Source organism: Balaenoptera physalus, assembly GCF_965194825.1.
Source record: "Balaenoptera physalus genome assembly, chromosome: 18".
NCBI lineage: Eukaryota > Metazoa > Chordata > Mammalia > Artiodactyla > Balaenopteridae > Balaenoptera > Balaenoptera physalus.
The window spans coordinates 62,432,432-62,446,283 of NC_138899.1; the positions used below are offsets into that span (position 1 = coordinate 62,432,432).

The 13,852-nt window shown below is 39.7% G+C and overlaps 1 long non-coding RNA gene across 1 annotated transcript in view; it reads right to left on the minus strand.

Annotated features, from left to right (window-relative positions):
* Window positions 1–13,852, minus strand: part of LOC309647313 — a 56,436-nt gene that overhangs the window by 25,154 nt on the left and 17,430 nt on the right. Inside the window, exon 2 of the long non-coding RNA XR_014255953.1 lies at window positions 13,520–13,583. This is a non-coding gene — a long non-coding RNA (uncharacterized lncRNA). The remainder of the gene's footprint in view (window positions 1–13,519; window positions 13,584–13,852) is intronic.

Genomic DNA, 13,852 nt, shown 5'->3' on the forward strand with positions numbered 1-13,852 from the left:
CCCCTGAGGGGTGGCTGGGGGAGGGGAAGGGATCCCACACCCGAAGGGGGAAATTGGGGAACCACTGGGAGGGCAGAGGATCAAAAGGGAGCATGGCCAGGTTTCCCCTGCCCACTTGGGCCCCCAGGAACCTGCTGAGATCCCAGGCCTGATCCTCTGCCCGCCGAGGCCCCCTCCAGCCATGGGGTCCTGAGGGAGTGGGAGGGAGGGAAGGGGGAGCAAAGGTAAAGGTCGGACCTCTGGGACCAGCACCCCTGAGGGGCGGCTGGGGGAGGGAAGGAGTTCCTACACCCAGTGGGACCCACCCACCGTTAGGGGTCCAGCTGTGACAGAGGAGACCCTGGGGGAGACAGTGGGGGAGGGGCACGAAGGAACGGAAGGGAAGGGGGTCAGCGCTTTCCCTGTCCACTTGGGCACCGGGGAGCCTCTTGGGCTCCCGGGCCTAATCCTCTGCCCTCGGAGCCTCCCTCCTGCTGCGCAGAGCCCAAGCCCCGCCCCTACAATCCCCCCAGGGCCCCATCTCTACACTCGGAGACCCCCTTTGAGACCCCCTCCAACGAGCTGGGCCTAAGCCCCACCCACACACCCTCACCCAGGGCCCTACCTCCAAACTCCGGAACTCCACACTCCAGAGGCCCTGCCCAGGCGCCCCCCTCGCTCAAACATCACCCCCCCACCTGCCTAGGTCCTGCCCCACCTTAAACCCCACCCATGCCTAAGTTCCACCCCCGCCCAAACTCCACCCCCAGAACCAAGGCTTGCTTTTTTCTTTTTTCCTCTTTTAGATTAGGTTTCTGTTTTACCTTGTTGATTCATTGTTGTTTTTTTGTTTGTTTGCTTTTTATAAATTTATTTATTTAATGGCTGCGTTGGGCCTTCATTGCTGCGTGCAGGCTTTCTCTAGTTGCAGTGAGTGGGGGCTACTCTTTGTTGCGGTGCATGGGCTTCTCGTTGCGGTGGCTTCTCTTGTTGCAGAGCACAGGCTTTAGGCACATGGGCTTCCGTAGTTGTGGCACACAGGCTCAGTAGTTGTGGCTCATGGGCTCTAGAGTGCAGGCTTCAGTAGTTGTGGCGCATGGGCTTAGTTGCTCCGTGGCATGTGGGATCTTCCCAGACCAGGGCTCGAACCCATGTCTCCTGCACTGGCAGGCAGATTCTTAACCACTGCACCACCAGGGAAGCCCTGATTCATTGTTGTTGGTTCTTTTATATTTTTATTTTTCCTAATAAATCTTTTATTTTTCTAATTTTATTTTATTCTTTATACTTTGTTATTGTTCTCTCCTTTTGGCTTACTCCCCCAATCCTTTTCGTTTTTTTATTTTTTCTGTTGTGGTTTTATTTTACCTTGTTGCAGTTGTTTCAATTATAGTTTTATTTTTCCTGATATATTTTTATCTTTTTAATTTTACTTAGTTTTTTATTCTTTTATATTGTACTGCTCCTTTTTTTTCCTTTCTTTTTTTTTTTAACCACACCACGAAGCTCTTGGTTCCCAGGCCAGAGGTCAGGCCCGAGCTCCCGTGGTGGGAGCTCTGAGTCCAAACTGCTGGACTAACAGAGAACCTCAGACCCCAGGGAATATTAATTGGAGTGAGGCCTCCCGGAGGTCCTCATCTCAGCACCAAGACCCAGCTCTATCCAACTGCCTGCAAACTCCAGTGCTGGACGTCTCAGGCCAAACAACCAGTAAGACAGGAATACAGCACCACCCATCAAAAAAAAAGAAAAAAAGAGAGAAACGACAAAAAAATATGTTACAGACGAAGGAGCAAGGTAAAAACCTACAAGACCAAATAAATGAAGACGAAATAGGCAACACACCTGAAAAAGAATTCATAGTAACAATAGTAAAGATGATTCAAAATCTTGGAAACAGAATGGAGAAAATACAAGGAACATTTAATAAGGATCTAGAAGAACTAGAGAGCAAACAAAGAGGGATGAACAACACAATTACTGAAATTAAAAATATTCTAGAAGGAATCAATAACAGATTAACTGAGGCAGAAGACGGATAAGTGAGCTGGGAGATAAAATTGTGGAAATAACGGCCAGGGAGCAGAGTAAAGAAAAAAGAATGAAAAGAATTGAGGACAGTCTCAGAGACATCTGGGACACCATTAAACATACTAATATTCAAATTATAGGGGTCCCTGAAGAAGAAGAGAAAAAGAAAGGGTCTGAGAAAATATTTGAAGACATTATAGTCAAAAACTTCCCTAACATGGGAAAGGAAATAGTCAATCAAGTCCAGGAAGCACAAGAGAGTACCATACAGGATAAACCCAAAGAGAAACACGCCAAGACACATGTTAATCAAACTATCAAAAATTAAATACAAAGAAAAAATATTAAAAGCAGCAAGGGAAAAGCAACAAATAACATACAAGGGAATCCCCATAAGGTTAAGAGCTGATCTTTCAGCAAAAACTCTGCAAGCCAGAAGGGACTGGCAGGACATAATTAAAGTGACAAAAAGGAAAAACCTACAACCAAGATTACTCTACCCAGCAAGGATCTCATTCAGATTCGATGGAGAAATTAAAAGCTTTATAAACAAGCAAAAGTTAAGAGAATTCAGCACCACCAAACCAGCTTTACAACAAATGCTAAAGGAACGTCTCTAGGCAGGAAACACAAGAGAAGGAAAAGACCTACAAAAACAAACCTAAAACAATTAAGAAAATGGTAATAGGAACATACATATCAATAACTACCTTAAATGTAAGTGGATTAAATGTTCCAACCAAAAGACATAGATGGGCTGAATGGATACAAAAACAAGACCTGTATATATGCTGTCTACAAGAGACCAATTTCAGACCTAGGGACACATACAGACTGAAAGTGAGGGGATGGAAGAAGGTACTCCACGCAAATGGAAATCAAAAGAAAGCTGGCGTAGCAATTCTCATATCAGACAAAATAGACTTTAAAATAGAGACTATTACGAGACAAAGAAGGACATTACATAATGATCAAGGGATCAATCCAAGAAGAAGATATAACAATTGTAAATATTTATACACCCAACATATGAGCACCTCAATACATAAGGCAAATGCTAACAGCCATAAAACGGGAAATCGACAGTAACACAATCATAGTAGGGGACTTTAACACCCCACTCTCACCAATGGACAGATCACCCAAAATGAAAATAAATAAGAAAACACAAGCTTTAAATGACGCATTAAACAAGATGGACTTAACTGATATTTATAGGACATTCCATCCAAAAACAACAGAATACACTTTCTTCTCAAGTGCTCATGGAACATGCTACAGGATAGACCATACCTTGGGTCACAAATCAAGCACTGGTAAATTAAAGAAAATTGAAATCATATCAAGTATCTTTTCTGACCACAATGCTATGAGACTAGATATCAACTACAGGAAAAGAACTGTAAAAAAATACAAACACGTGGAGGCTAAACAATATACTACTAAATAACCAAGAGATCACTGAAGAAAGCAAAGAGGAAATCAAAAAACACCTAGAAACAAATGACAATGAAAATGTGATGAACCATAACCTATGGGATGCAGCAAAAGCAGTTCTAAGAGGGAAGTTTATAGCAATACAATCTTACCTCAAGAAACAAGAAACATCTCAAATAAACAACCTAATCTTACACCTAAAGCAATTAGAGAAAGAAGAACAAAAAAACCCCAAAGTTAGCAGAAGGAAAGAAATCATAAAGATCAGAACAGAAATAAATGAAAAAGAAATGAAGGAAACAAGAGCAAAGATCAATAAAGCTAAAAGCTTCTTCTTTGAAAAGATAAACAAAATTGATGAACCATTAGCCAGACTCATCAAGAAAAAAAGGGAGAAGACTCAAATCAATAGAATTAGAAATGAAAAAGGAGAAGTAACAACTGACACTGCAGGAATACAAAGGATCATGAGAGATTATTACAAGCAACTATATGCCAATAAAATGGACAAACTGGAAGAAATGGACACCCTGGAAGAAATGGACACATTCTTAGAAAAACACAACCTTCTGAGACTGAACCAGGAAGAAATAGAAAATATAAACAGATCAATCACAAGCACTGAAATTGAAACTGTGATTAAAAATCTTCCAACAAACAAAAGTCCAGGACCAGATGGCTTCACAGGTGAATTCTATCAAACATTTAGAGAAGAGCTAACACCTATCCTTCTCAAACTCTTCCAAAATATAGCAAAGGGAGGAACACTCCCAAACTCATTCTATGAGGCCACCATCACCCTGATACCAAAACCAGACAAAGATATTACAAAGAAAGAAAACTACAGGCCAATACCTCTGATGAACATAGATGCAAAAATCCTCAACAAAATACCAGCAAGCAGAATCCAACAGCACATTAAAAGGATCATACACAATGATCAAGTGGGGTTTATCCCAGGAATGCAGGGTTTCTTCAATATATGCAAATCAATCAATGTGATACACCATATTAACAAACTGAAGGATAAAAACCATATGATAATCTCAATAGATGCAGAAAAAGCTTTTGACAAAATTCAACACCCATTTATGATAAAAATTCTCCAGAAAGTAGGCATAGAGGGAAGCTACCTCAACATAATAAAGGCCATATATGACAAACCCATAGCCAACATCGTTCTCAATGGCGAAAAACTGAAACCATTTCCTCTAAGATCAGAAACAAGACAAGGTTGCCTACTCTCTCCACTTTTATTCAACATAGTTTTGGAAGTATTAGCCACAGCAATCAGAGAAGAAAAAGAAATAAAAGGAATCCAAATCAGAAAAGAAGTAGTAAAGCTGTCACTGTTTGCAGATGATATAATACTATACATAGAGAATCCTAAACATGCTACCAGAAAACTACTAGAGCTAATCAATGAATTTGGTAGAGTAGCAGGATACAAAGTTAATGCACAGAAATCTCTTGCATTCCTATACACTAATGATGAAAAATCTGAAAGAGAAATTAAGGAAACACTCTCATTTACCATCGCAACAAAAAGAATAAAATACCTAGGAATAAACCTACCTAAGGAGACAAAAGACCTGTATGCAGAAAACTATAAGACACTGATGAAAGCAATTAAAGATGATACAAACAGATGGAGAGATACACCATGTTCTTGGATTGGAAGAATCAACATTGTGAAAATGACTACACTACCCAAAGCAATCTACCTATTCAATGCAATCCCTATCAAACCACCAATGGCATTTTTCACAGAACTAGAACAAAAAATTTCACAATTTGTATGGAAACACAAAAGACTCCGAATAGCCAAAGCAATCTTGAGAAAGAAAAACGGAGCTGGAGGAATCAGGCTCCAGGACTTCAGACTATACTACAAAGCTACAGTGATCAAGACAGTATCATACTGGCACAAAAAGAGAAATATAGATCAATGGAACAAGATAGAAAGCCCAGAGTTAAACCCACACACATATGGTCAACTCATCTTTGATAAAGGAGGCAAGAATATACAATGGAGAAAAGACAGCCTCTCCAGTAAGTGGTGCTGGGAAAACTGGACAGCTACGTGTAAAAGAATGAAATTAGAACACTCCCTAACACCATACACAAAAATAAACACAAAATGGATTAAAGATCTAAATATAAGGCCAGACCCTATAAAACTCTTAGAGGAAAACATAGGCAGAACACTCTATGACGTAAATCACAGCAAGATCCTTTTTGACCCACCTCCTAGGAAAATGGAAATAAAAACAAAAATAAATAAATGGGACCTAATGAAACTTAAAAGCTTTTGCACAGCAAAGGAAACCATAAAAAAACATGAAAAGACAACCCTCAGAATGGGAGAAAATATTTGCAAATGAAGCAACTGACAAAGGATTAATCTCCAAAATATACAAGCAGCTCATGCAGCTCAATATGAATAAAACAAACAACCCCATCCAAAAATGGGCAGAAGACCTAAATAGACATTTCTCCAAAGATATACAGATTGCCAACAAACACATGAAAAGATGCTCATCATCACTAATCATTAGAGAAATGCAAATCAAAGCTACAATGAGGTATCACCTCACACCAGTCAGAATGGCCATCATCAAAAAATCTACAAACAATAAATTCTGGAGAGTGTGGAGAAAAGGGAACCCTCTTGCACTGTTGGTGGGAATGTAAATTGATACAGCCACTATGTACAACAATATGGAGGTTCCTTAAAAAACTAAAAATAGAACTACCATACAACCCAGCAATCCTACTACTGGGCATATACCCTGAGAAAACCATAATTCAAAAAGAGTCAGGTACCACAATGTTCACTGCAGTACTATTTACAATAGCCAGGAAATGGAAGCAACCTATGTGTCCATCAACTGATGAATGGATAAAGAAGATGTGGCACATATATACAATGGAATATTACTCAGCCATAAAAAGAAACAAAATTGAGTTATTTGTAGTGAGGTGGATGGACCCAGAGTCTGTCATACAGAGTGAAGTAAGTCAGAAAGAGAAAAACAAATACTGTATGCTAACACATATATGTGGAATCTAAAAAGAATGGTTCTGATGAACCTAGGGGCAGGACAGTAATAAAGACGCAGACATAGAGAATGGACTTGAGGACACAGGGAGGGGGAAGGGTAAGCTGGGACGAAGTGAGAGAGTAACACTGACATGTATATACTACCAAATGTAAAATAGATAGCCAGTGGGAAGCAGCTGCATAGCACAGGGAGATCAGCTCAGTGCTCTTCGACCACCTGGAGGGGTGGGATAAGGAGGGTGGGAGGGAGACGCAAGAGGGAGGGGATATGGGGATATATGTATATGTATAGCTGATTCACTCTGTTATACAGCAGAAACTAACACAACATTGTAAAGCAATTATAGTCCAATAAAGATGTTAAAAAAATACATATATTTTCCAACCGTTTTATTCTAAAATTCACATCCATGTTAAATCAAAATCATGAGCCGTGAATAAACCGTAGAGGTCTTCTCATCAAATACCTACACGTTCAGACAAGGAAAACTTCAACAGAAATGATTTTAAGGTGGTGGACAGTGATCAAGCTCAGTTTTAGAGAGAGCAACTGACCAGAACGGTTAGAATTTGGAGGGATGTTGGTGATACTAAACAGGCTGGGCGAAGCCCGTTGAGTATAGTGAAATAAAGACCATGCAACTTTATTATGCTTCTCTTCTACATCCTCACTTGGCTAATCCTTGCCCATCCTTGCCCATTGTCCCATAGTCACAGTGGGAGAGGTGCCCTATGCTTTTCCGAGGATGGCCCCTGCCGTTCCCCTCCTCATCCTCTCCCCTCATCCCTCAGAATGTCATCCGTCTTTCCCCTCTGTTTGTCATCCTTCCCTGTCCATCTGTTCCTTAAACTAAAAATACATTCGGCTTTCTTTTTCCTAAAAAAAAAAAAAAAACTGCATTCCAGGCTTTCCTAGCTAGCATTACCCGATTTGCCCCCTTTTCAAAACTCCTTGAAATGTACACTGTGTTTTTCTTTTGCTCCAATTTCCTTCCCCCCACACACACATATATTAAGGTAGCTGCTGCTCAGACTCTACCCACCTCCAATTAGGTTTGCCTGTTCTTGAACTTCATATAAATGGACTCATACAGTGTGTACTCTTTAGTGTCTGGCTTCTTTCATGCCTTTTATTATTTTTTGTGTGGTAAGATATACATAACATAAAATGTACCATTCTAACCATTTTGAGTATACAGTTCAGTGGCATAAATACATTCACATTGTCATGCAATCATCACCACCATCCATCCACAGAACTTTTTCATCTTTCCAAAATGAACCTCTATACCCACTAAGTAATAACTCCCCAGTCTTCCCTACCCTCCAGCCCCTGGTAACCTCTATTCTACTTTCTGTCTCTATGAATTTGCCTATTGTAGGTACCTTATATAAGTGGAATCATACACTATTTGCCCTTTTGTGTCTGACTTATTTCACTTAGCATAATGTTTTCAAGATTCATCCATGTTGTAGCAGAACTTCATTCCCTTTTAAGATGATAATATTCCACTGTATGTATATACCACATTTTGTTTATTGATTTTGTTTATCCAAAAGTGGACATTTAGGATGTTTCCACTTTTTGGCTATTGTGAATAATGCTGTATGAACACTCATATACAAATATCTGTTTGAGTCCCTGCTTTCAATCTTCTGAGTAGTGGAATTTCTGGATCATATTGTTACCTAGTCCAAGCTCATACTGCTCACTGCACAACAGGCCAATAAATCAAGAGATGAGTTGTTGGGACAAGGAATAGCAACTTTATTTGGAAAGCCAGCAGACAAAGAAGGTGGTGGACTCGTGTCCCAAAGAACCGTCTTCCCTGAGTTAGAATTCAGGCTTCTTTTATACTAAAAGGGAAGGGGGTAAAGTGCTGGTCCCGGCCAGACTCAGGAGGAGATGTATTAATTTCTTCTTTCCTGTAGTCATTCAATAGGTGGGCCTGGTCAGGATGTTTTCTGTCAGCTAAACAAAGGTGTTTTAGCTTGATGCTTATTACCTGAGAGACAGGGTTCCCAGAGATGGGCCATTATGTATACTTTAGGCTTAGAGGCAACATCCCTTTAGTGATTAACTTACAATAGAATACAAAAGTTCTTGCCTATTACAATATGATAATTCTATGTTTAACTTGTTGAAGCCTTGCCAAACTGTTTACCACATGGCTAAAACGTTTTACATTCCCACCAGCAGTGCATTTTTTCCACATCCTTGTCAGCACTTGTTTTTCTTTTTTCAAAAATAATAGCCATCCTAAACAGTGTGAAGTGGTATCTCACTGTGATTTTGATGTATGCATTTATACTTAAAATGCTCTCTGTCCTTGGTTCCTGCCTTCATATTGGTTCTTTGTTAATTTTTCATTCTTCTTGGCCGACTCTTCCTTCTCTCTCTGCCTCCTTAATTTGGGTTTCCCTGGCCTCCTCCTCAGCCTCTCCTGCCTTCTTTGCACATAGTACCTGGAGATTTCATCCATGTCCATGATAGAAGTATCACACCCATGCTGGTAACTCACAGATCTGTATTTCTGTATTCAGGACCTCTCTCTGAGCACAGTATTGCTTTAAAATCATCATCTTCAGAAAATAAAAGAGTGTGAAGTTTAAAACTTGATTAAAAATATGAACACTTTGATGGTCTTTTTTGCTGGTGAGATTAGGGAGTGAGGAAGAAAGAAAAGACTCTCACATTCTAAAAAAATTGTGGTTAAAAACACATAACATAAATGTACTATCATAACCATTTTAAAAAAAGAGGCTTTATTTTTTAGAGCAGTATTAGGTTCACAGCAAAACTGAGTCAAAGGCACAGAGATTTCCCATATACTTCCCCCCTCCATGTGCATACAGCCTCTCCCATATCAAAATCTCCCACCAGACTGTTGCATCTGTTACAACTGATGAACCTACACTGACTCATCATCATCACCCAGAGTCCATAGTTCACATAAGGATTCACTCTTGGTGTTGTATATCCCTTGAGTTTAGACAAATGTATAATGACATGTAGCCACCATTATAGTATCATACCAACTAGTTTCACTGCCCTAAAAATCCTCTGTATTCCACCTATTCATCCCTCTCTTCCTCCTAACCCCTGACAACCACTGATCTTTTCACTGTCTTCAGACTTTTGCTTTTTCCAGAATATCGTATTGTTGGAATCATATAGTAGGTAACCTTTTCAGATTGGCTTCTTTCACTTAGTCATATGCTTTTAAGGTTCCTCCATATCTTTTCATGTCTTGATAGCTCATTTCTTTTTAGCACTAATAGTACATTGTCTGGATGTACCACAGTTTATTTAGCCATTCACCTACTGAAGGACATCTTGGTTGCTTCCAAGTTTTGGCAATTATGAATAAAGCTGCTCATCTGTGTGCAGGTTTTTGTGTGAACATGAGTTTTCAACTCATTTGGGTAAAATCAAGGAGCATGACTGCTAAATCACATGGTAAAAGAATGTTTAGTTTTGTAAGACACTGTCAAACTGTCTTCCAAAGTGGCTGTATCATTTTGTATCCCACTAGCAATGAATGAGAGTTCCTGTTGCTCCACATCCTCACTAGTTTTTGGTATTGTTAGTGAAAGAAAGAATGGATAAACTGGACCTTATTAAAATTTAAAACTTCTGTTCTGCAAAAGGCATTTGCAAGAGAATGAGAAGACAAGCCACAGACTGAGAACATATTTGTAAAAGATATATCTGATAAAGGACTGTTATCCAAAATATACAAACAACCCTTAAAACTCAACAATAATAAAAAAAACAACCCAATCAAAAAATAGGGAAGAAACCTGAATAGACACTTTACCAAAGAAGATGTAGAGATGGCAGATACGCATATGAAAAGATGCTCAACTTAATATGTTATGAAGGAGTTGCAAATTAAAACAATGAGATACCCTTCATGCTTATTAAAATGGCCGTAATCCATCATAATCATTTTTAAGTGTACAGTTCAGTAGTGTTGAGTATATTCACGCTGTTGTGCAACCAGTCTCCAGAACTCTTTTGATCTTGCAAAACTGAAACCATAAACCCACTGAACAATGACTCTGCATTTCCCCTTCCCCCCAGCCTCTGGCAACCACCATCCTACTTTCTGTTTCTCTGCATTTGACTATTTTAGTTACCTCATATAGGAGAATCATAATCGTATTTGTCCTTTTGGGACTGATTTATTTCACTTAGCATAGTGTCCTCAAGGTTCATCCATGTCGTAGCATGTGTAGGATTTCCCACATTTTTTTAATTTTTAAAAAAGTATCGATGTTTTCAATTAGGTAATATATGCTGTGCTGGCTGTTTGTTCCACTTGCCCCTAGTCAGCCATTCCCTAACCACTCCCTGCTCTGAGTCCCAGGAGGCGGACTTCTACAGATTGCCTCCCCCTTGCCCTCTGGTTTCTGGTTGCAGCTGGGTTGGCAAACGGGAAGCACCATCAGGAGACTGAAGGGCATGAGGTATTCATTTATCACCCACACAAGCACTCCCTTCCTGCCGCACAACTGCTCAGGCAGCGGCTGCTCTTCATTCTTCTCCCTCAGCACCAGCTCACTCCAGGCTCCCTAACACCGTTCCCGCTCTGACTGCACGCCCCTGGCCCCTGCAGGCCTAGGGCTAGGAACAACTTCCTGCTGTGGCTAGTCCCTGCACGCTTGCCCATCCCTTTTTTGTTCCTTTAACCTCACCCATGCGTTGGTAAATCATCTCTTTATTAAAGTCTCTTCGTTAAACTCTTTTGAGTATGCCATCTGTTCATAGGATTCCCGCTGTGATCCTGAGTCAGACACGTGCAGCTATGTTAAAAAAATTAATGGCGTAGAAGGCTAAGAAGTGAAAAAAGAAATCGCTTTCTACCCCATACCCCTAATTCCCGTCTATTCCATTTCACGTCCAGTTGCCATTTATTTGTTTGGGGTTTTTTTGGGAGGGATGGGGATAGGATGACCTTGACTTCACCTCTTGGGTGAACTCTAATGGGTCTCAGACAATCATGTTAAATCCTCCCTTGCTGGTACCTGATTCAGAAAGCCAGACCTAAGCTATCCATGCAGGGTATTTCCCTGTCCCGGGGATCCGGCTGAGAATGGGCTCACAAGTCACTGCTATGATTCAGTTCAGACCAATGAGATGCAAGGGGAAATTTGCTGGGAGGGGGGGGTTCCTCTCAAGAGAACCATGATTGGAGATGAGGGTCAGAACCGCTAGAACCAGTCTGAGAAGTCAGCAGAGGAGGCTGAGCCAGGAGAATCAGGGAAACAGAGCTGAGACGGCGGATTAAGCCACTAAAGCTAAACTGTAAACCCAACCAGCCTCTACACTTCAAATTATGGGATCTGATCAATTTCATGATTATCTGTTTACTTACAACAAAAGCATCCTAACCAATACATGTATACACTGCAAAACACACATTCCCAAATGGGATCATTTCATGGATATTGTACTGCAAATAGCTTTTTTCACTAAATCATGTATTCTAAACATCTTTCCAAGTAAGCACATTTAGTCCTGCTTCATTATTTTAAATACTGGATGGTATTTTGTCAAAGGGAAACGTCAGAGTTTATCCTTTCCTGTATGGAAGAACATTTAGGTTGTTATAGCTTTTCCCTATTAAAAACAAACAATGGCACAATGACACATATTTTGGAGTGTCTGAATTAATATGTACATACGATAAATTCCTAATAGAATTGCTTGGTCAATAAGTCTGAGAATTTAAAATGGTCATAAATACTGCTATATTGTCTTCTAAAAGGTTTCAACAATTTACACTCTTATTATGTATATGTGAGCATACTTTTTTCTTCACACCCCTGTCAGTACTGGGTATTATAAAAAGCTTAAACCTTTGGTAATCAGATGAAAATTACATCTCATTAGTGCATTGATATTTTATTCATGAGTTAGGTCAAAGCATTTTTATGGTTGGTTTTTTTTTTGTAAACTATATTCTTTGCCTACTTTTCTACTTAATTTTATTTTTCTTATTGAAGTAGCTCTTTGTATATATTTTTCAAATACCTGTTTATTATAGGTGTTAAATTTTGTGCTCCTGCTTTTGCTAATCATTGTAGTTTGTTTATGGTACATTTTTCATGAAAAAGTTTTATGCAATCTAATGTGCTGATGTTTTCCCTCATCATGTCAGGATATTGTTTTATACTTAGAGTTCTTCCTTCCCTCCAAGATTATTATTTAAATTCACCAATGTTTTCCTCCAGTTATTTTATAGGCTCATCTTTACATTTAAGTCTCTGATCCAAGTGAAAAGTTTTTGTTCTATACAATCTGTACTCTTTGATTTTTTTGTTACAATGAGCCTATGTAAGTATTACAGTTTTAAGAATACGGTCACCAGTTAGTATAGTACAGATATATATCTTTCTATGAAAATCTTGACAAAAACAAAACCAATAACAGACGTAATTTTAAAAACAGCAATATGGCAAACGAATGAAACTATGCTCCCCATATTTTGCTTTGAAGTTTGAAAGATCACCGTATGTAAGCCTCCCTCTGCTATGCCTAAACTGCTTTTCCATGTGTACACACTGTTCTGCACGTGAGGACTGCTGGCTTCTTACTGGTGGCCACCCCTCCTTAAGCTTGATATCAATCCACAGGAAAAAAAGGCAGAAAAGATGTCAAGACGAAGAGTAATCGAGTAAGATAATAACCTGTTGGAAGCACAATCAGCATTCACTGCCAGGCAGCAACTCCTCTTGAAACGTCTGGACTGCCCAATAGTATGATTCATTTCTCGACTCCCACCCCATAAAAACTCTTCAAAGCTCTCCACCCCTCCAGTCCATAGCCCCAAAGTGTCTCCCCTACACATAAAGCCAAGAGCATGGGCTCTGGAGCCAAACTGCCCAATTCACACTGGACTCTGCCACTTAACCAGCGGTAAGACTTTAGCACATTGCTTAAACGTCTCTGGACCTCAGTTTTCTCACTTGTAAAATGGGAATAATAATAGTAATACTTACCTCATAGAGATGTCCTGTGGATGGATTTTCTGAGGTAATACACATCAAGCACTTGGCATAGCACCTGGAATATAATAGTGCTCAATATGTGTTAAGCTATTTTCATTATCAGAGTCTAATTAAGTCTATCTGAGCCTCAAGTCCCTCGTAGAAGTCCAAGGGAATATCAGAAAGTTAGGAATTCCAGTTGTTTTACTGTTTGACAGGTTTGGGGAGGTCATGCAACTTCTGCCTTTCTACTTTGCTACGTTATAATATGTGGACAATTAGCTTATTACAATTAACTACTCATTGTAAAGTACAGTAAAGACGCAGTTTGAGGGCTACTATTAT